The 23,329-nt window shown below is 41.6% G+C and overlaps 1 protein-coding gene across 2 annotated transcripts in view; it reads right to left on the reverse strand.

Moving 5' to 3' along the window:
* LOC115604705 (cytochrome c oxidase assembly protein COX18, mitochondrial) overlaps positions 1 to 23,329 on the reverse strand; it is a 72,719-nt gene that overhangs the window by 17,072 nt on the left and 32,318 nt on the right. The window contains exons 8-9 of one of the 2 annotated variants that reach the window (XM_030478041.1): positions 14,767 to 15,023; positions 13,656 to 14,198 (exon numbers count right to left, since the gene is read on the reverse strand). The exons of the other annotated variant lie outside the window; for it this stretch is intronic. The gene's annotated coding sequence lies outside the window, so the exon portion shown is untranslated. Of the gene's footprint in view, positions 1 to 13,655; positions 14,199 to 14,766; positions 15,024 to 23,329 lie in introns of those variants that run through there. 2 annotated transcript variants of the gene reach the window in all.

The following is a 23,329-nucleotide window of genomic DNA, read 5'->3' on the forward strand; positions in this document are numbered from 1 at the left end:
CCAAACACAGGGAGTGCTTCTTGCAGCGGAACCAAATCACCTCCCCACAGCTCAAGCAGGCAGTTACCCATGTTTTACACTGAATGAGTACAAATAACAGTATTACTATCTATCTGAGCAATTGTGTTTGTACTTTTCCTCTGTAAGAAAATATTTCAGTTACTGGAATCGAAAACATGGAAACACCCATGAGAAGGTGGGAGACTTTAAAAAAGACAAACATTACAGTGTGGAAAATACAAAGAAGATCATTTTAAATCTTGTGCATTTCTCAACACGCTTTCTACTGGTACTGGTACTTTTGTGTCGGTTGACTTACAATGCAAGAGTGGAACAGCCTCAGATCTTTATAAGCAGCAATAAATTAATGTGTAGAGAATATTCATTTATTGATATGGTGATGGTCCATAATGGTTTCTTATTTGGCAAATGTTCTTTCTTCTTTGCCTATGCTCTTCCTGGCGTGTCTAAAAACCCACCCTGCCTGCTCTTTGCTCAAGCCAAGCCCTAAAGACCACACTGACACCCAGCCAAAACTTTCAGCAATGTTTCCCCCTCCCTAGGGCAGTGCCTGTCCTTGCTGAGGCAAGATCAAACAAATTAGTAAAGGTAACGCTGTACTGCATAGGAATGAGAAACGAAATCATCACTAAACTGATACCACAGAGAAATTGTTTTTGGTTCACTTCCTTGCCCGTTTATTTCCTTCACCTACTCAAGGCTCAGAGCTTTGGGAGTGATTTCAGCACTGAGCATCACAGTCACACTACAGTAGGAGAGTCATTGATTTGATATGGTAATACTGGTACTTCTATGGGATACCCATCTTACCAAAAGGATTTCTAATAACTTTTACAAACTTCAGAGGCAACATAATGGTAAGATATCTGCATTGTTATTTTTTTTAATTCCAGTCATCCCAAAGCAACCACATGGCCAGTCTCATATGCTGAATAATTTCTCAGTTTTGCCTAGATTGTAAATAAATTCTAGACAAACATATACACCAAAGCTCTTTAGTGCACACTTATACACCAACAGAATCCCATTCCAGAGGTTTTACTATGATTCTTTAAAAGAAGTCAAAATGAAAAAAGAGTATTTTCAACTTGGACTCCTCAAAAATCCAGCAGCAACCAAAGATGTCCTGCAACAAAGAAACCGAGTATTCCCTTTGCTGCAAAAATAGGAATTAGTAGCCTTCACTGACCAGGCAAAGTGCATTTCAACGCAACAGCTACAATTTTACTGTACCTTCGGAAAGAATTGTTTCAATTCCGCAGTTACTGGCCAGCTCCTTTCATCTCTGACCCAGAAGGCACGATTCCACCGTGTGGCAGCGGCCAAAACTAACTGCAGAGGCAATAAATCAATCTATCAGGACTTCAGGAAAATGCATTTTACTCAGTAAGTAGCACCTTTTGCAAGCCTTCTTTTTCATAATGGGGTTGTACTCTTTGAAGATACATAGCATATACAACTTAGGTGTGTGTGTACCCAGAGAAGAACTCACCAAACTGTGCTAGAAGATACAGCTGACATAATTATTGAGCTAAGCCACCTTTAAGCAGCCTTTGCAGCACAGGGACTGTGCAGCACAGGACATAGCACAGGACTATCAGGGACTCTACATATTTGACAATATAGGGAAGAACAAATAGGAGCTTTTCAGGCATCTTGGTAATCCAATAAAACCCCAGGCCCTCAAGACATGTTCCTTTGTCTCAACTTGAGGAGCACTATTAATTTGTAAAGCATGACAAGAAGGACGATTACAGAATGTTTTAAAAAGCTATTCCTACATATGCAAGCACCAAGCAAAGAAGCGAAAGTTAAGTAATAAATTACTATTTGAAGTTAATATTTTAGAATTAGAGAATCATAGAATGGTTTGGGTCAGAAGGCGCCTTAAAGCTCATCCAGTTCCAAGCCCCTGCCATGGGCAGGGATACCTTCCACTAGACCAGGTTGCTCCAAGCCCCGTCCAACCTGGCCTTTGATACCCAGAATATCAAATCATTTTCCCAGACTTTGTTCTACTGTCATTTAAAACTTCATAGCAGCTAGGTTTTAAATGCTTTGTTTGAAATTTCAAGGCCTTGACAAACCTTTAGACCACTTGGGATCAAGGGGTAGAAAAAAAACAAGGTTCATGTTCATATAACGGACTGTTAATGTGACAGGAAAAGGGGGAACAGCTTTAAACTGACAGACGGGAGACTAAGATGAGATCTTAGGAAGAAGTTGTTCCCTGTGAGCCTGGTGAGGCCCTGGCACAGGGTGCCCAGAGAAGCTGTGGCTGCCCCATCCCTGGCAGTGTTCAAGGCCAGGTTGCACAGAGCTTGGAGCAACCTGGTCTAGTGGAAGGTGTCCCTGCCCATGGCAGGGGCTTGGAACTGGATGAGCTTTAAGGTCCCTTCCAACCCAAACCAGTCTGTGATTAATGATATTTTGTCAAGTTTTCCCTAAATATTCCATTAGGTTGGATTTTACCGTGTTTAAAACAATATAATACCATTAGCATCTCTTGTTTGGCAATACAGACTGTAGCTTGGCCAGGCATCATATAAAGAGCTGATAACTCAAAGAACTCATAAAGGCTTGACTCAAGCCATGCAGCTTCTCCCTGGTCAGGATGCTACAGACTTGTGATCCATTCATCCCTCATGCTTCCAAGAAGATCTGATCTATGCTTCTTGGCTCATGAGAGGAGGCCTTCACTTCCATGTGATTTCACAGCTATAAGTAACAAAATCACCAGCATAAATTTGACTGACCAGTGAAAAAATGTCTTTGTTTAGCCAGAGAGCCCTTCAGACCAACTGGTTGCTCAGCCTATATCCCAGAAGCCAGTGCTGAGCTAGCACTGCTGGGACAGTTTCCCACAGGAACGCTATTACTGCTTGCTCATGGCAGGGAAAGGAGGCCAATACCTCTCTTCTGTGGTGTCTGGCAGCTGCTGGAAAGCACACAAATATCAACTCTCCCTGATGCAAAAGGTGAGAGAACACAGAATAAATGTCAATAAACCACCCTTGAAAAGCTACCCTAAATGCAGGGGGGGGGGAAGAACAAAAAAAAAAGGTAATTTTTGATGCACAAACCAGTGCCAATCCACAGGAGTTCCCCTTTCAGCAGTTGCCAGGATAAATTTCCCCTTTGGACAGACGGTCTGAAACCTGAGCCCATCATGAATGAGAATGTGCAGCTTTACTTGAGCACAAAGTGAATAAAAATCAACCTAGAATTCTGCCCAGGGAAATTAATCATTCTCAGCACCTCTGCAGATACAGTCTTTCCCTTTAGCACTGACCTACATACTGCACAGACTGGCTTTCAAAACAACCTGACAGTTAAATCAAAACTGCCCAACTTCCCGCTCCTTCTCGTCGTTCCCTGTGCATGAATGACCAACCGACCTGTTGCCCTGAGAAGCACATTGCTCCAGGACACTCACAGTTCCCTACACTCTTGAAATCATAGAATCATAGAATAGTTTGGGTTGGAAGGGACTGCCAAAGGTCTAGTCCAACCCCCCTGCAATGAGCAGGACATCTTCAATTAGATCAGGTTGCCCAGAAATGCTCCTTCACAGGAGGCCATCATAGGAATTCTTGTATATTTGGGAAGTGTAAGCCCAGACACATGTTTTATTGCCTGGGTTCTTCCTTACCTTTCAGCCCAATCTTGCAGTCACTATATATTCAAAAGGTATTGAGACTTCTAGGTGTTTAACAAGAAAGTATTGTTGGAACTTCAAATACTTTCTTGACTTTTGGGCAAGCAGGATCAGTCTGTTAGCCATTTAAACAGCAAAAAACCCAACCATTCCAAACTCAAAACATTCTGCAACTGCTGTTTTTCTTTTCAGAGACCAAACTCCATATTATTTATGAGGTATTGTTACTAAAAGAAAATTAATTGCAAGACAGTCCTTATAATAAGCTGTGTCACATGTTTTCTGAAAGCCTAGTAATTTCAATTTAACTTATATTAGGGACACTGACGTAAAAACAGAACACCCAAATCAACCAAACACAAAAAAGACACAGTACTTTGATTAACAGCTAAAAATATAAACCACAAAATCTTCATTAATATGAGATGAAGGATAAACAGAATCACAGAACCACTGGGGCTGGAAGGGACGGTTGGAGATGATCCACTCCAACCACTGTGCTGAAAGCTGGGTCAACCTACAGCATGTTGCTCAGGGCTGCGTCCAGCCAGGTGTGAATTATCTCGAACAACGGACACTTCTCATGTAATTTATCAGTGTGAATTTAAATTGGCCCAATTTTTAGGGGCACCATGTCCGTGTTTCAACTGGGGAAACACTATGAAAAGCCTGAAACCTTCATGGTAACTCCCAAACTAGGATCTCAAACTCAAAGATGTAAAAATAAGTTGCTGGTCCTAAAAAAACTGCGTGGTTATGGCACGATTTCATTGCAATGGCCCAGTAGGCACACTCAGCACAAGAGCAAAACAAGCTTCATAGAGAGGAAGTAAGGCAGCAAGTCAAGGAGAGTTTCCATCATCTATTTTAAAATCATTTTAGATATCTAAAGTAGCAACCACGGAGTATATATTAAGTAAGAAGAGGTCAACCTGGTTACATTTTCTCCAGATAAAAACTACACAAGTACAAGACTGCTTCTGGAGAAGAGAAGTCTCCAGGGACACCTTATACTTAAAGAGGGCTTATAAGGAAGATGAGGACAGATATTTTAGCAAGGCCTCTTGTGCCAGGACAAGGGGGAATAGCTTTAAACCGAGAGAGAGGAGATTCAGATTAGATATAAGGAGAAGCTCCTCCCTGTGAGGTCACTGGCACAGGTCGCCCAGAGAAGCTGTGGCTGCCCCATCCCTCACAGCGTTCAAGGCCAGGTTGGACACAGGGGCTTGGAACAACCTGGTCTAGTAGAAGGTGTCCCTGCCCATGGCAGGGGGTTGGAACTGGATGAGCTTTAAGGTCCCTTCCAATCCAAACCATTCTACAATTCTAATTCTAGTACTCTGGAATCAACTGCAACTTCTGTAAGTTATGGCATTAGGTCCTGTTCCAATAATTTTACTGAAGTGCTGTAAATGTATACATATTATCCATACACTGGACTCTGTCAGTTGTGAAGCTACTGTGGTAGCGTGCATGTAGTCCTGATTTTTAGGTTGCTATAGTTGTGTTATTCCAGCAAAAACTGTCTTAAGTACCTCCAATAACCTATCCTGAAGAACCTATCCTGCCCCTGGATGATGCAGCAGTTATTTCACCCACCCCTCAGTCAGACTTCTCTGCCTCCTTCTGCTTTCAGCTTCACATTTCATAGAATCATCACAGAGTCTTAGAATGGCAGTCTCCATTTACGTAACTAAAACCTGCTGCCACCAAGGCTTCTGGTATGAACTTCAAACGAGGGCCAGTGGTCCCTGCAAGGAGAAGCCACTTACTTTAGCACTAGCTTAATGTCCAACTGCACCAAGCAGCAGACTCAAGCTGATGCTCAAGCAATTGCATTGCACCCATCTGCTTTTATGGAGATCCATTCAGAAAAAGGGTTTCTTGGAGAAGAATGTCCCCACATAGCACAGAACGACTGCAAAAAAGAACAAATTTTCCAGTTAACCAAAGCAAACATGATTAAAGAAATTTTTTCAGATGAATTAGTAGAAGATAATGAGCATAGCCCAAGGTTAATTAAGTTAACAGAAAGGCTGCTATTTATGGATTTCAAAGAATGACAAATACAGAATCGTAGAATCAACTAGGTTGGAAAAGACCTTTAAGATCATCAAGTCCAACCGTTACCCCAAGACTGCAAAGATCACCACGAAACCATGTCCCTGAGGGCAAACTGATGTCCCCTAAGATGTCCCCTCATGGCTGCCCCTCACAGTGGCCACTCACAGCCACCCACAGTGGTCTACACTGTACAGCTGCTGCCCTTACCCCTCATGGCCACTCTTCATCTTCCCTCAAGATCTCCCCTCATGGCCACCCCTCATCCTTTGTGGCTGCCCTTGCACTCCCCTCACAATCTCCCCTCACCCCTCATGGCCCAATATCAGCTCTTTTTTGGTCAAACTGACACACAGAAGTAGTTTAATTTAAAAAGCAAACACCATGCCCTGAGCGGTTTTGAACAGTAATAGCCAGACACATCACTCTCAGTAACTGGTCTTCCAAACCAACAAGTAACAGTTCTTATAGCTTATGGTTATACCCTCAGATAGGGATGATTTACCACAATGGATGTAGAGTTATTTTTTTCTAAGGGTCTCTTATGGACAATGAAATAATAGTAAAACTTTATGCATTTACATTTTTCAAAATGCCCTCATGCAATATGAAACAAATATCATCCTAGCAACAAGAAAAGCACGAAGTTAGTGGGGAGAAAGGCACAGTCCTGGTAAATCGCTTCGTTCTCCTTTCAAACAGTTAACTGCAAAATACATAAAGCATGCACATAAAAATGGCATGTAGCAAACAGTAAAACATAATGGAAGTTTAACTGTTAAATGAATAATAACTCTAGCCAATGTGGCTATGATTTCATGCTTTTCCACTGTAAAAAAGAGGAGTCCGAACACATTTCATAATTCCAGAGGGAACGAGTTCCACATTTTCAGGATTACATGATCATAAGCAGCACCCCCTCTGCTTGTGGCTCTCATCACTGCATGAAAAGCCACAGCATGCCACAGCTTGGACAGTGGCACTTGGGGAACAAGAGAAAATCCAAACCACAATCCCAGGGCTAATGAAAAACATCTTTCACATGGCTCATGCAGAAGTTTGATCCAGCATTGCACAGCATGGCATAACACGTGGCTCTGCTTCCAGTTTTGCAGAAGCAACCCCCATTACTATTGCTCAGACCCTCTCTTTTTGCAGCCTCTTCACAGCATCAATCCAGCTACTGGGCAACCACAAGTTGAACCTGATTAAGGAGTTGATCCAGCTGAAATATTTTCCATTAACTTCAGTCCATAAAAGTGTGGAGACTACAGGGGTGGGAATATGCAGACACAGTGATGCCAACACCTGCTTATGAGCAATGCTCCCAGATATTTACCTGGTCACAGGGATACCAAGGCTTCCGAGAATGACCAGGCCAATGCCATTTGGGGCTCTGGAGGCATCAGCATGGTGCTGCAGTGAATTGCACATCCAGTACCAGATAGATTCCTTTCTTTCTGATTTTATGACCTGATTTGTCACTGAAACACATGTTGCTGCACTGGCAGGGAGCAATAGGCAGTTTCTCTCACCCAGATGTGGAGGACAGAAAGGGATATCAATGGAACCAAAACTTCAGAGAGCTTTTGCTTCAACACAACTTCATATCCTCCCAGCTTCTTTCACAGGGATATACAGTAAGGAAAGGATTTGGTCTACCTGACCTACCCAGAGAGAAAAGACAATCCAAAACCACAAAGTCTCTGTCCAGTGCTTTCCCTCTCGGTTATAATTTTATCATCCACCTTTTTATTACACTACTGCTTTTGGAATAATGCCTATTGCTTCGCCCTTAACTTTCAGAGATAACTACTAATGGGCAAAATTTATTCTACCTAAGGAGGCTGTTTCCCTTCTTGTTCCACACTCTTCTTCCACCAAAGAAAAGCATTGACTGAAGCCCTAGCAGTCTGACCAAGAGTAATGTTTTGGAAAATTATTTTGTTCCTTTTGTTTAACTACTATTAAATAAATATGTGCCACAGTCCATCCACAGGGCCACAAGAAGGTGGATTATCTATTTGCTACAATCCCCCAACATTTGTGCAAAGAAGAACATCCCTGTGAGAGCACATTTTCTGGATGCAGGGAGGCTGAAAGCACACAGTCACACAGACCTGGTGCATAGCACAGAGTCCTGAGTCACAGTGGACATTTCATAGGGGTGCATCAGCATACCCTGATAGTGGAATCTGCTGTAAAAATTGCTGTTAGTCATAAACAGTGACCCTGCAGGTAAAGTCTGAAAAGCATATGACATCCTATGTGTAACATCTTCTATTAAATACCTGAGGATGAAAGCATAATAAAATGAAAATTCTATAAAACTTTATTATTTTAATAGTTTCAGTTACTAAGTTCCATTTTCTGGAGACTTGGCAGGCTTTCCTGGAATAGACTCTGATATCTGAAACCTCTTTTGTTCCCTTTTATTTTTTTCAGTGTAGCTAGTTGCAACCGTCAATGAATAGTGGCAAAATAGGCCATTTAGAATTAACCCTGAAATCCTGGAACCATCCAATGACCAAAAAAGCAAAGCAGCAGGCTTCAGTCTTCAAGGCAGAGTATCTTTAGTCCTGTCTTAATAACTGGATTCCACTGTGTTAACCTATTGTATTGTATCAACCCACTGATTGCTGACACACTCCAAGAGCACAACAGAAACAATTTTCAGTGCAATACTTCACAAGAGTACAGTGTTCTTGCCATCTACATTAAAACATCTGGGTTGATATTTTCATTCTATTGATATCTGCATTAATATTTTTTATTAATTACAAATAATCTGCTCATTGCAGGGAGTCCAAACGCTTTTTACCCCATAAATCCAGAGTATTTTGATTAAAATAGAATAAAATAAGATCACACAGTGCCCCTGCTTTTTTTTTTTCCAGCAGCTCAGATGTCTGGACCAACTGCACATTCTAACACCTCTGAAAGGAGATTCTGCCTCATGTAATAGCTGAAGGAATGTTCCACTGTCATTGCTGGGGAGGATGCAGATGGCTGTAACACATTTAAAAAACAACTTGAAAAAACTAGCTCTGGATGATTTTTCATGCAGTCACCTAAAAAAACTCTTTTGGATATGTTTTAATCTCCAGGCAACACAGTTCTGTGCTACCTAAGCTACTTAAAGCAAAGTCTTCCCAGCAGCAAGAGAGACCAAATATTGGATGCATTAACATGAACTATCATAAATTCACTAAAATTCTGCTTGCTAAAAACTCAGCTTCTCACTTTCCTGAGCCATTCCTTGGTCAGCAATATAGAACAGCAGGTTAGAAGTCCTTCCTGAACGTGACATGAAGATTCGCTCCATTGCGTGAACAACTCAGCAGAGTGGCCACTAACTCGTTCCACAGACACTGAACGCAGACCCTGTGGTATTCCAATTCATGCCATGCTGTTCATGCAGTCAGAGTCCAAAACTAGACTCAACCCACATGTTTTTACATCTCCCCACCACGAAAACATGTGAACATAAGGAATGGGATAGAAACTCTGCCCTCACTCATCTGACATTAGATATCTCTGCTCTATCTAGTACAACCGATGAGTAAACCCTAAGAAAATAAGCATGCAAACAGGACAGAAGATCGGAAGAAGCAGCTTTTCCCTGTAAGACAGATCTGGATCAATGAGTAAGCATCACACTGCTGCTGAAACTGCTATACCTTTACACAGAGTATGCAACACTGACTAAGCAAATATCACTAAAGGGGCCATGTTTGTTCTCAGAAGCCTGAAGCTGGTCCTGGCTGGCCCTGACAGGCTCACTTGGACACTTTCTCACTTGCTGTGGAAGCAGAAAGTTCACAAGCAATTCACAAGCCACAGCCCAAACCCCTGCTTTTCACTCGTGCCTTGCAGTATTGTGGCTGAACTTAGTTATCATGATCCATGGGATCCCTCTCAGAGGTGGCTGAAATAGTAAAACACAGATGATCTCAATAAAATATGTCAAAAAAAAAAAAAAAAAAGCTAAAACTCTGAAAATGTGTTGCTTAAATTGAGAAATATCAGGATTTTTTTGTATTCTGTTTCTGTCATGTTCTGTTGCCTTTAAATGCCAATATCAATGTAAATTGTCTGTTAAGTACAGCAGTCCTAACAGATCAACTTCTTCGATCATTATCAGAAATGCACAAGAGGACCAGAGACCTTTACAACAAACCTGTAGAGTCTAAGAGGAAAGAAAGCAAGATGCTGTTACTGGAATTTAATAAAGCTCTGTAAAAAGTATAAACCCTTGACAAATCAAATAACAAGTGAGACTGTGCCAGGTTTGAACACCACTCTAGAAAACCTTATCCTAAGGATCTAATCTACTAAAGTTGCTCCAGCAATTGCCATATGGAAGAAAGGTTATAAATTTCTCTGAATGCTAAAAGCCTTCTCAAATGAGAATCCTTAAGGAGATGTGTTTCTGGCACACACAACAGAGGGGTAGACAACACTGTTGTCCATTTTTGATCTGCCATTCAACCTTCTGCTGCTCCTGGACTAAAAGGAAGAATGTTAGAGTAAAGCAGGATTGCTGACAGCTCACATGTTGGGAATACTTCTGATAAAAAGGGCCTCTTACTGAGTAGCTAAGGATGTGGTTTTAGCAAAGAGAAGCAACACGTTTGCAGATGCTGGAAGGTAACATGTCTCTCTAACACAGCTCTCCATACTCAGAAGCAAGGCTCCTTCCAGTTACCCAGTCCAAATAAAACACAAATAAAGAGACTGCTGTGTCGAAATCTCTCCCAAGTATAGCAAAACCCCAAAGACTTTGGTTACAGGGAGAGGAAAAGGAAACTACAATAAGCATATGCTTCATACTCCATCAAAGACAGTGATAACACCAGTGTGGATCCAAGCTTCCTGCTGGTGTAGAGTCTGCTACACCAACTGCTGTGCAGCACCGCTGGCTGCTCTGGAGTTGGGTGCACAAAGACCTGCTTCTGTAGTCCTGCAACAAAACTCCCACCACCTTTGCGAGGTCTCTGCCCTGTGTAAGGAGCATGGATATGCCAAGTCTCCAAATGTCACTCCGTGGCTTTATGGGAAATTATTAAGTCACTCTGTGGATATGCACGCTTGATTTCTAAAGTAGCAGAGAAACAGAATATTTGTATTAACTTGTAAAAAAATTCCGTTACAACATTAATGTTGAGTGCGATTCTACAAAAATGGCCCTTGGGTCTTGAAACATGTTTGAGGATCCTCACCAGCTCACAGCTCTGCTCTAGCTTCATCGCTGATCACAGCCCAGTAACCCAGTGCCGGTGTGTGTGGACAGACTATAGACAAATCCATTGCCCTGATTTTCCTCCCATTTCCAAACAATCTGGCAGCATGTATTTCTGGGTAGTGGGCAGCATGGTGCCACTTGGGCTGGCCCAGTTTTAACTATCTTATGAAAATACCATTATCGTATTTTCCAAGCTTTACTCTAACTGATTCTAAGAGCAGCTAAGTTTTCACATAAAACAAATAGTACTTGCTCTTTGTATACTGTCAGTCCTTGCAAATTGTACACATGAGAGCATAAGTGCTTAAGCAATAGAGAGTCATTCATCTAAACCTGAGAAGGAGAAAGCCATCATTTCCTGTAAACCTTTCAGTGTCTTACCTCTAGTTTGTGTCAGCCTCAGGATAAATAAAAATATCAATCTGCCTAAACGTACAAGTAGTTTGCATTAAAGCAGCTTGCTTTTTTTTTTTTCCTAGTTGAAGGCTGACACAGAAATTACTGCTTATAAAATGACAAGAGTAATTTTTTCCTGGGTACCTGAAAGAAATCAATATGATGAAACAAAGACCAGCCCCATAGTTCTTACTACAGGCTAAGGAAGTTGGGGCTGTTCAGCCTGGAGAAAAGAAGCTGCATGGAGATCTCAGAGCAGCCTTCCAGTATCTGAAGGGGGACTACAAGGATGCCAGAGAAGGACTCTTCATCAGGGACTATAGTGATAGGACAAGGGGTGATGGGTTTAGACTGAAACAGGGGAAGTTCAGGTTAGATATAAGGCAGAAATTGTTTACTGTGATGGTGGTGAGGCACTGGCACAGGTTGCCCAGAGAAGTGGCAAATGCTCCATCCCTGGCAGTGTTCAAGGCCAGGCTGGACAGAGCCTTGGGTGACATGGTCTAGTGTGAGGTGTCCCTGCTCATGGCAGGGGGTTGGAACTAGATGATTTTAAGGTTCTTTCCAACCCAAACAATTCTATGATTCTATACTCTCTAAAGGTCCCGTTCCCAACAAACCTTCAACTTCTAGTTGACTTGACTTTTTGGAGGATGCTAAGCTCAGGAAGCTTAAGGTTTTATTTTAAACAGCGCTTAAACCAGCCATGCATCCTATTAAGAAGAGTGGGGGAGATTGCTGATCTCGAGTGAGATAAAACAGCAGTTTAATTGCCGAAGAGCATCTTGCACTTGCCAAACAGAGAGGGGAGGGAGAGGTCATCCTTGGCCTCTCCCATCTTTATTTTCAGAAGATACCTATTTTCCCTCCCAAAGCACCATACGATCTCACTTTCCTGCTGGGCTCCAGCTCTAACAACAGCATGGAAGAAGCGGTTGCTGAGCATAAGCAGCAGAGGTGGAATTGCCACTGGTCACACCGTGACTGCTGTGCCAGTGAGGGTGTGCTCCAGTACACAGTTAGGAACCTAGAGTTGGGATCTTTCACAGGGGGAAAGTTGCTACACAAAGGCAGGCTACCATGGCCAGTGTTCCATTTCAAATGGAACATATTTTTCTAAGAAATAATTGAATCACTGGGGAATGCTGGCATTAAGTCAGAACATGAGATGCATGGAATGTTTGCCAATCCTACTAGCAACTCAAGTGAGGGCCAGGTTTGGCATATAAAAGGATTGTTTTTCAGTTCAATAATAGCAGCGAAAATGAAAATTGGTGCAACAAGTTAGAATCTGGCAACAGTTTCCATGGCCCTGGTAGAACATAGACTTCTTCATGGTCTGTGAATGCAATGCGTTCTGGAAAAGGCAAACAAGTTTGCATCTTGTCCCACCTCCAGTTCTGATGCAGAAAATTGAAGACCTCCCATGTTTTCTTATTTGAAAAGATAGGAGGGAAGGCAGAGGACTAAAAAAACTAGGTACAAAAAGACTGCGCCCCATTTTGAGTTTAATGGTTTTAGAAACTGAGTGTTTTGCAGAGATGAAAAGCATACTACTAGGTTACCTAATGCAGTTTGCTACCAGCATGTAGCAGAGTGATGAAATACTCTAGTAAATACTCCTTGCTTCCTCCCTGGGTGGCTGCATGCAACATTAGAGACATCTCCATACAGCTATGGTATAAATTCACAATGGATATTCCAGTTCCTGTTGAACACTGGTTTCACCAGAAGTACAGAAAGACAAGAACACAATATGGACTTGGACCCTGCTGATGGAAATCCTCTTAGGGTTTGATGAGGCTTCCTGGGATTGAGTTTCCAATACATGAAAGTGAACTATAGAAGACGAAAAGTAGGTGTCAGAAATGGTAACTGTCTTTTTTCTATCAGAAAGCCAACCAATGCCTGTCAGAAGAGTTTGTCAACATTGACAGGAATTTAAATCAGGTCCATCTGCAACTATTTACAAGTAAGAAACAAACACCTGATTCAGGATCAGACATGTAAGATTTACAGATGCCAGTCTGGAGAGACTGCTGTGTATTTACAGGGAACTTCATGAGGACATCCTACGGAGCTATTGCCCACAGGTGAGACAAAATAGCCATCAACACACGCATTCTCCTTTCGGAACAAATGTCTAGAAAGAGAATTAAAAGTAAACTAAACTCCCTCCTCAGTTTCAGTCTCTTCCTTATTTAGTGTGGTTTAAGCAAATACATTTTACTTTGCACTTACCATGAGCTAGAAGGGTGCATGCTCTGAGTTGCGGCATTTCATCCTCCTCAACAATTCCTGTCTCTATTTTCACACAAGCATTCCCCAAGAGCCTCCTGCAGCCAGCCACCTTGCTTCGGAGAGAAATGTTACTGTCAAACATCACTACATGACACTGAAACTTACTCACATGGCCAGGCACAGGAGTGCACATGGCTGGCTCACAGGCATTGCTGCCATGCAGTCCCAGTTATGTTGAGTTTCCAGGATGTGGACAGCCAGGTTTCTCTCTTGCATCTTTGATCTCCTTCATACAGCTGGAAGCCTGCCTTTGAAGTGTAATGACGCCCAAGATACGGTTGTCACCAACAGGTCTGTCTTTTGATCTCAAAGGCCTAAGGTAAGATTGAAGTGGGTGCTGCCAATGCAACAAAATGACTTTTTGATCTTGTTTTTCTCTTGTATAGTCAGATCAATGCTAGATTCCAGTGACAGGCAGCCTTGTCCAACCCTACATTCCCTCTGAGCTAAAGCAGGCATCGACTTTGGCTTTCAAAATATACAGATGGAACTGCCCAGATGCTGGAGTCAAAGGCACTGCGAGGAATAAAGCACAAATGAGACAGAACTGAATTCTGTTGTTCATCCACACCCAGGCACAAGAAAACTCCCTATTCAGACATGCTGCCTATTAGTCTGGAACAGACAATTATGACCAGAATGCCATTTCAGTATTCAAAAAGGGATACAGCACTAATGATTTATAAAATGAGCTTAAGGAAGATACACATTTGGTAACAGCTGCTGCTAAGACTATACTGGAAGGAGTCCAAAAACCAGAAGGAAGTGAGAGCATTAGTAAATTAGAAGGGGAGATCAAGTGCTTGCTTCTGCAAAGAAAACCCAGCCCTGAAATCCAGAATATTTAATCCCAGCTACCAATTGCTCTTCTAGACCAATGGAAGGCACCTATCAAAAACCACCTGGAGTCTTTGCAGACGAGCAAAGAGCCATCACAGACTTTCCGTGTCTTTCTTGAACTGAGCCAGCAAATAAAAGAAGTGCTCGTGCTCATGGTGGCTGCTCACATTAGCCAAAAAAATTTCAGAGCTGAGTACACTTAGAAAATTAGAGACTTTTTAGAGTGAAGGGGAATATTGCTTACCGAAATTTGTACAGATGGAGTGCCGCATGTCATGTGTGGGAGGATTGGGGTCAATCTTGTTAGACATAATAGGACTTTATTCATAATGGATGAAAAGATTCAGATCTTGCTGTTGTGTGAGAGGATTGGTTCTGCTGCAGTTTAAGCAAATGTACAGGACTTGCAGAACAGTGAGTTAGACTGCTGAGACAAACTGGTTGGCAAATTGCAAAATGTTGCTGGAATATTTGGAAGATTCCACCCAATCTGGTTGATGTCTGCAAAACATAAATATCATTTCCATTATGAAAAGGAAAAAATATCAACTGCTGTTAGCTTATCTAAGAATTATTGGGGCTATCAATCCTTATCATCAAGGCATAATCTTATCATCAGCTGGGATCAGAAAGTAATCCTCTCTGCTCCAACCCCACCGTGGCTGTAGTCTTAGATAATTAACAGTATATTGGGGAAAGGCGGATTAACACCTTGCTTTAAAGCATCCAAAACTAGAATGTTAGGCCAGATGGACAACTGCCTGTTCTACTACTGCGACTCTTCCTGAGCCACAGGATGCACAGCCTTGGTCTGAGGCCTTCAGAGATCTCTGGATTATAGCACATCACCATTGCTGCTATTATGCTCCAAATAAAGCACCTGAGTTGTCTAATAAGTAAAAGTCGCCTTTTTTTGAGATGACATGCTCATGTCAAAGAAGTTAAAGAGAATGAGGGACAGCAAGTATTCAGCCCACATGAAATTATTTTGACAATGAAACTAATGGAGAAAAACACAATAAAAATGATGCAAAGGACTTTTCCAAATGTTTCTTTGAAAGAATTTGTACACAGCCAAGAAATGCTGGTTCTACGCCAGGCTCCTACACCAATCTTTTCTTTTTTCTTATTTTTCTAACGATTTTATTGGTACCTTTAAATTTCAAAGTTTTTTATAAGCCAGAGAACATGCTTTGCCTATGACTTTCCTTCTACAACTCTGATTGATAGGTTTGTTTTCAATGTTTTACCATTATTTTAAAGTATATTAGGTTGTAGGATCTTCAGACTTTGTATGACTGAACAGTTGCAAGACTCTACCAAACGCCTGATAGGGCAGTGAAACTGTTAACAGCTGAATTGTCTGCAAAGAGACCGTATGGGAAAAGTCATCCCAGTAGAAATGAAAAACATCTATTTGACCATCTGTCCTGGGTTCAGCTGTAGCAGTCATTTTTCTCCTTCTTAGTAGCTCCTGCAGTGCTGTGTTTTCAACTTTAGCCTGAGAACAATGCTGATAACACACCCATGTTTTTAGTTGTTGCGAAGTAATGTTTACTCCGATCAAGGACTTTCTCAGTCTCATGCTCTGCTAAGGAGGAGGGGATGCCAGGAGGAAGCAGAGACAGGACACCTGACCCAAACTAGCCAAAGGGGTATTCCCTACCACAGCACGTCATGCCCAGTATATAAACTTGGGTGAGTTACCCAGAAGGCCCAGATTGCTGCTTGGGTCGGGCTGGGTATCGGTCAGCAGGTGGTGAGCAATTGCATTGTGCATCACTTGCGTTTGTTTTCCTTTTCCCCTTTTAGTTTTATATTCTCCTCCCTTGTTATTTCCCTTATCATTATTATTATTAGTGGTACTAGTAGTGGTTTTGTATTATACCTTAGTTACTGGACTGTTCTTATCTCAACCCGTGGGATTTACATTCTTTCGAATCTCCTCCCCATCCCTCTGGGAGGGGGGAAGGGATGAAGAAGGGGGAGAGTGAGCGAGCAGCTACGTGGTTCTGAGTTACCGGCTGAGCTTAAACCACGACACCATCTCACAACTGCTCATCTGCACTCAATACCGAAGGATCAACTGCAGCCCTTGTTTCCTAACATGTAATAGAAACATTCTAAATATTTCAACTCCACATTCTCAAGGTAAGAAAAGCTCTGGTAAGGTTGATTCTTTCAAGCATCATCGCACCGAAGTTATTGCTGTCATGTATTCCCTTCAAGTTCCATGAATTTTAGGCAGCTGAAAGGAGCAATTAGAAGTTTTAAAGAGACAAAACTGAAGCCAAAATCTAAATATTCCAGTTTGCTTTCAGCTGCTTAAATTCTTGCATTTTCAGTTGCAATGAGAGTTACAGAATCACAGACTGGTTTGGGTTGGAAGGGAGCTTAAAACTCATCTAGTTCCAACCCCCTGCCATGGGCAGGGACACCTTCCACTAGACCAGGTTGCTGCAAGCCCCATCCAGCCTGGCCTTGAACACTGCCAGGGATGGGGCAGCCACAGCTTCTCTGGGCAACCTTACATATGATTTATTTTTTGAACCGTACTAAAACTATGGTTCATTAAGATGCTGGTTCAATTTTGTCTTAATGTTTCCCTTTAATTCTGTATAAATGGGACAGGAGATTTCAAACTATATTTGCTTCTGGGAAAAATATTTTCTTTTACTAAACACAGAACAAATATCTGCTTACTTGGTTTTTATCTGGGGGGTGGGGGGGTGGGATGGAAATGTTTTCAGAAAAATGCTTGGGAAGCATTCAAATAATGTTGTGCAACCCAAAACTTGACCAGGATATTCTAGTAGTTTTGGAAACCCCCAAGCAGTTCTGGATTACAGAGTCTACAGTTGACTATGAAATGTGTCAAATGTCTGTGGGATGTCTATGGGAAAGACACCGTGTTACGTTTTAACCCATGTGCTAGATGAGTACAGGACACGCAGAAATTCATTTTGGAAGTTCAAGAGATGAAGTCCCACCCCACTTCATTGGCACTGAACTTCACCAACATATTCCAGTGCCAATAGTTTCAGCTGAACATCGAGCTCCTGTGTGCATCTGTAAGATGAGGGCTGCCTGCTAGTCCCGCAGCTCACCTGATGAAGTCTACAGACAAACTAGTGCTCACGTAGTCAGGAATGTCTTGGCTACCAGCTCGGAGCCTCTTGTGAAAGGTGCTTTTTGGAGTTGTATCTACCAATTTGTGCCTTGCATGAAACAGTTCACCATCCCGCTTCACATGACAAAAGACCACTGTTCATAGGTTCCCTTGAGACTAGCCTCAAAACAGTGGAATTCTCATCCTCTCTCCCCATTAAACTCTGAGGCATAACAAATGACATCTTTCACAGTTAAGAAAAATATCTCTTTTACCAAACAAATCCTATTGTTTGCCTGATTCTTGTGGTTTCATGATGCTGACTGGAGTCTGGGGACAATAATTATACCATAGGCTCTAAATCAACAAGTTGGCTGGTTTTGAGGCTGTTCTTGCAAGGACGCCCAAGGAAGCCTCTAACTGTGCACCCCGTGCAACTAAAGATGGCTACTGCAAAGCAGAAACTCTTTCACAAAAAAAAACACCCCCAGAACTCCAATATGAAGAATGCTGCCATTAACGCCTTGTGTGTCAGTTTGAATTCAGGCTCCCTCTAGGATTAAGAATCGCTAGTGCGATTCTGTAGTTGATGTAGGAACCACTCTAGAAGCCCCCCTTGTTGCAAGTTAATACAGTAACTCTTTAAATTCAACAAACCTAAACCCAAACTTCTAATTATGCAATAATATTAAATGCATAAAACTTGCTGTTTACATAGAAAAATTTTATGGATTAACAGGGGTTCTTGGGGCAAAATCACACAAGTCCTGAAGCAAGCACGTGATGTCTGAGTAGCCTTGGGGTTTTTTAAAAATGCACTTGTGCTTCAGACAGTCTTATTTACTGGTCCTGCACAGTTTGTAAAGCACACAAACTCCATTACGGACCAGATAACTGTGTTGCCCTAGAGCACGGGTGAAGGGAGGTGAGGTTGGTGCACACTTTGTTCTCAGCAATTACCCAGGAGCACTCTCAGGAGTTACCTTGCACAAGTATGAAACTTCTAAAGGACTGCTGTAAGGCCATCCAAAAACATTTCACCCCCCACACCCCCCAACAAACAGAAGATGATGATGGTACGTGTTTTATAACTAGAGTTGGCGCAATAAATACTAATGAAGTTAATAATGGTCACATTATGCAAGCGTTAGACTAAAAAGGAGCTTGACTCTGCTACTCCCCAGACCGCAGTTATTCTTCTACAGAGTTGTTAGCTTTGGAAGCATTTACCATGCCTGTTGTATTTCTCTGAAACAGAGCAATGTTTATTCTCTCCTTTATTGGATGAGACATAAAATAACAGTCCTAAATAGGGGTGGCCATTAAAAATCATCTGCTATCTTTGGCAAGAGCACGGAGGGTCAGCTCCAGCAACCAAGCCAGGTCCCCAGTGTGGAAGGAAGAACTCTCTTATCCACTTCCCAGTTTATTTCAGATACCAAGTTGAGTTTCAGGCTGAGGGTAACTTGCATTGTTCCATTCACGATACAGCCACATGGCTGTAGGTCATCTTTGGTTTCCTTTCACCTTTAACAGCAGCTTCAACAACTGGCTGTACTGAGCAAGGACAAGAATTATTTCAGAACGCTACTCTATGCTGCCTTTCCAAAAAGCTCTCCTTTAAATCACTAAGTCCATTTGGACAATTAACATCAGACCTTTTAAATACGGCTTCTGATTTCATCACCTCCATCTCAGAGAGAGAATTCATTTCAGTCATTTGGACTGTGGACAGAACAACCTCTGTGCCCATCAGGAGGATGCTGAGCTGGCCACCTTATATACAGTAACTTAACTCATGTGGACTACTCTTTTACATGTGTCATTGTGAACATCACTCAGATTTGCTTTACTTGGTTTCACACCTTTAAATCCATTGCTTAATGGATTTAGCTAATCCCAAATCAGTTATTAACATCCTATAGAAGCACAGGTTTTGATAGGGAACATTTTCACAACAAATGGCCTTATTTCTCAAAATCTATAATACTACCCACCTGTTCAGTGCCCACCTTCAGAAAAGCATCTTTGAGACAGATGATTACCAAGACATCAAAAACTCCCCTCAAATAGATACCAGCTCAAGCTTGACAATAAACAGTATTCAGTCGCTGGCCCCTGAAAGCTGTCCTATGGGTAGAATTATAGATGCGCTCATGGACAGATACTCAAAGCATGTTCTGAGCGTGCACCTGTATTTCAAGCTGGCAGGGTTTAAGCCAGCTCCAGTTTCATCCTGGAAATCAGTGGCTTTGCTCTCCCAAGCAAGCCTTGATGCTCAGGCTAAACCGTGGCAGATCTGGTGTATAAGTGCACTTGATGACACCTGGATTTCTGAAGTCCAATCTTCTCTCTTTGCTACATCATATCTCTCCTGTAGCAATGGGAAATTATTGACTATGCATTGACATCTGACATTCACTTGTAATCACACATAATGGTAGATCTTAACAACGAGATGATTTAATACTACAGAACATTAGTTATATTAAGAAAGCAAATATGAACAAAATCCCTCCTGAAATCTTCATTTAACTATGGACTTATGTTAGCTATTGGCCTACGAGACAAAAATTGCTAAATTATTTCTAATTGAAGCTTAGTAACAGTCTGGAATAGATACAGATATTTTGGTGATAATTTTAAGTCTTGACCTGTATTCTATATCATTTTGAGATATGTAAATGGTTTAAGCTTGAAATCAAGAAGAAATGAAGAGCACCTTGTATTTACTCATGATCTATTCTCTGCCTTTTCAATACATATGAAACTGCTGTTCTTAATTCCCCACTTTTATCACCTCCCCTCCTTCTTTTTTGTTTTTGGGGCTTTTTAGTCCTTTGGCCACAGATTTTTTTGTACAATGTGTAAGTCTAATCCTCAGACAGATCCTTTGTCCTGCCGAAATGAAGTCAGAGAAATATACTGACTGAAAGTCACTTCCCGAGTTTCTCTTTCCTCATTAGCTGACATAGCTTTTTGCACAAGGTATTAATCTGATTTTACAAAGACCTGTGAATTACAGCACTTTTAAGAGTCCCCTTCACAGTAAAATATCAGTGCTTTAAATAATAGTTAGGGAAGAAACATTAGCTAGAGAGAAAGGTAAAACTTTGGTTGTCTGTCTGACCAGGATTGTTTTGCCTCCTCGCAACAAGATTTAGTTGCTGTGTTCTTTCTGGAGAGTGGGAAGGATGAAAATATCTTTTCTGGCTGAGCTAACTGCTTCTGTAGACTACATTTGCTAAGCGTTCTAGCAGAGGTTAGAAAATTGCTTGGAATGGCTTGGAAACTTTGCTCTGAATTAGGGGCATTAGGTAAAGAAAATAATTTCATGATAACCAGAAAAATGTTTACATCCTTAATCCATGAAACACTGCAATTTAGAATTGACTCCGATTTACTCACAGGACTGTAAAGACGGCATATTTGTACTGCATCCTTTACAGCAGGGTATGGCTTACCATGCAACGAATTCATGTATAATCAGTGGCAGAGAGAAATCATTAAAGCAACACTTCAGTCGCATTTCTGTACTCCCAAAAATGGGAGTGGATTCTGAAACATGTGAAAGCCAAGGTAATAGGGAGGAAGTAGAGCAAGCACCGACGTTATTTTATCCCTGCTTTATTGATGCATCTCTGGTAGCATATTACCCTGTACTCTGTCTTTGTAGTCAGTGTCCAAATGGGATAGAGAGACGACAACAGCCACAAATCTGAAACTAATTCTTCCTTATGCTGGCAAATCTTGCATTTACATAAGCTGCACTAAATGGGATCTGCTTGCAATAGCTTGTAACCAAAGACAAATTTGCCACCCCGTGAAGACCTCCACCTCTCCAAAAAGCAGACTCCCCATCTCCTCTAGTAGGCTGCCACCTAACCACCACTCATCCTATGCCAAAGGTGAATGTAGCAAACACCACTCCAGATTCACCCTCCCCACTAAAAATCAACCTGGCAGAAATTCCTTCACACACCAAGAAAACCCAGTGCATTGAGCAAAGTCAACTCAGCACTGAATCAGGTCTACAGATCCACTGAAATTTAGGCACATTTTCCCCATCTTCAGCCCCGGGTAAGCTCTGATGGCTACCTCCCTTGTCACAGGCACACACCATCACCACCTGAAACTACTCTCTACAGGGACTCACAGTGGTTCTGTTATAGTCACAACACCAGCCAAGACAGTATTTAGCATAGTTAAGTTCTGGGGAGCAAATTAGTCAGAATAAAACTCTTGTTCTCTCCATCAGTTCCTTTCTCCATCAGGATCAGGCAGAAGAGAAGAGAATGTATGTGCAAGCACTTCACCATCCAGCGTTTTCACTGCTCAATGTCACACTGCTCATTCCTTGCCTGGCTACCTGCCCATCTCCTAACTCCCTCCCACTGGAGACAACCGGACTCTGCACTGCCTCCTACTGCTTCTGCCGCATCTTCCTGCCCATCCCTTTTCCAACTGAACCAACTTCTGCCGGCATAATCTATTTTCATTTTGGAAATTGTCAGGGTATCTCCTTGTCTAGAGTGACTCAGACGGGAAGTTAATCCTGGATGCACCAAAACATTTCAAAAATCATGACACTGCTTTCACAGCTAAAGAGCAGAAAGTACTGAAGCCTTCTGGAAGGCTTGTTCTCATGCTTCTCACCTCAGCATAAAGATTTAAGAGATCTGAATTACTACGTGGATAATTGGATAAGTACCTGAAAATTCTACTTCTTACTGAAGTGGGGGCCACAGAAACCTTTCAAGATTTCCCACCGCTTATTCATGGGTGATGTATGTCTTCTACTTGAACAGATACAAATAGATATTGACCAGGTAGGTTATTTTTTCAACACAATTTTACCCACCTACTTTATTCTTCGATTGATAAATACAACACAAAGCAACCAAAGAACGACCATTGTAATTTTAAAATTGGATCATCTCCATGAGTTGGCATTTAACATGTTTAGGAGACACAAGAAAATTATCACTAACAACTTCCTTCCCAAGAATAAACTGTCAGCTGAGTTTTGAACCAAATCAAACATAATTTCTCATAAGCTTTTCCAAATGAAGGAGTATTTATTCCCATATGCACAAAATGGAATTTATTCCCATTTCAGCACAGCACATTTGAAAGGTCTTGGAGGAAGGGAATTACAACAGTGCTTCCCCTGGAAGCGCCAGCTGCAGCCAGGCTTACCTGATGCTACACTTGCCAACAGCATGTTATTAATGGTGGTGTTGCTGCTTTCTGTAGTCTATAATATAACCATTGCAATAGCTCCGTTCACGTTAGCATTTCCATTAAAAGTCCTAGTAGAGTATGTTAAAAAGGAATCAGGTACGTTTATACTTCCTTCGGGAAAACCAGAAGACATTTCTAATAAATACTTTTTTGTCTTCCAAAACATCAGAATGGCCACTTATTCGCTTCATATTCGTGTACCATTAGTTTAAGGTGGATCTTTTCTTTCATAAATATTATGCACGTCAAAAATTATTGAGTATGCTAATACAAACAGATGAAGTACTTAATCAGTAAAGCAACAGATCAGACTGAACTTAGTTTGACATTGGCTCAAAATTACAAACAGATCTAAGTCTACTTAAATGAAACAATTCTGATACTTCAGGTCAGCTTCGTTCTTTTGCAAGTCACTCACATTAATAACACCCTTGTTAGTGATACGTGCAGGAAA

The sequence above is a fragment of the Strigops habroptila genome, chromosome 3 (genome assembly GCF_004027225.2).
Source record: "Strigops habroptila isolate Jane chromosome 3, bStrHab1.2.pri, whole genome shotgun sequence".
Taxonomy (NCBI): Eukaryota; Metazoa; Chordata; class Aves; order Psittaciformes; family Psittacidae; genus Strigops; species Strigops habroptila.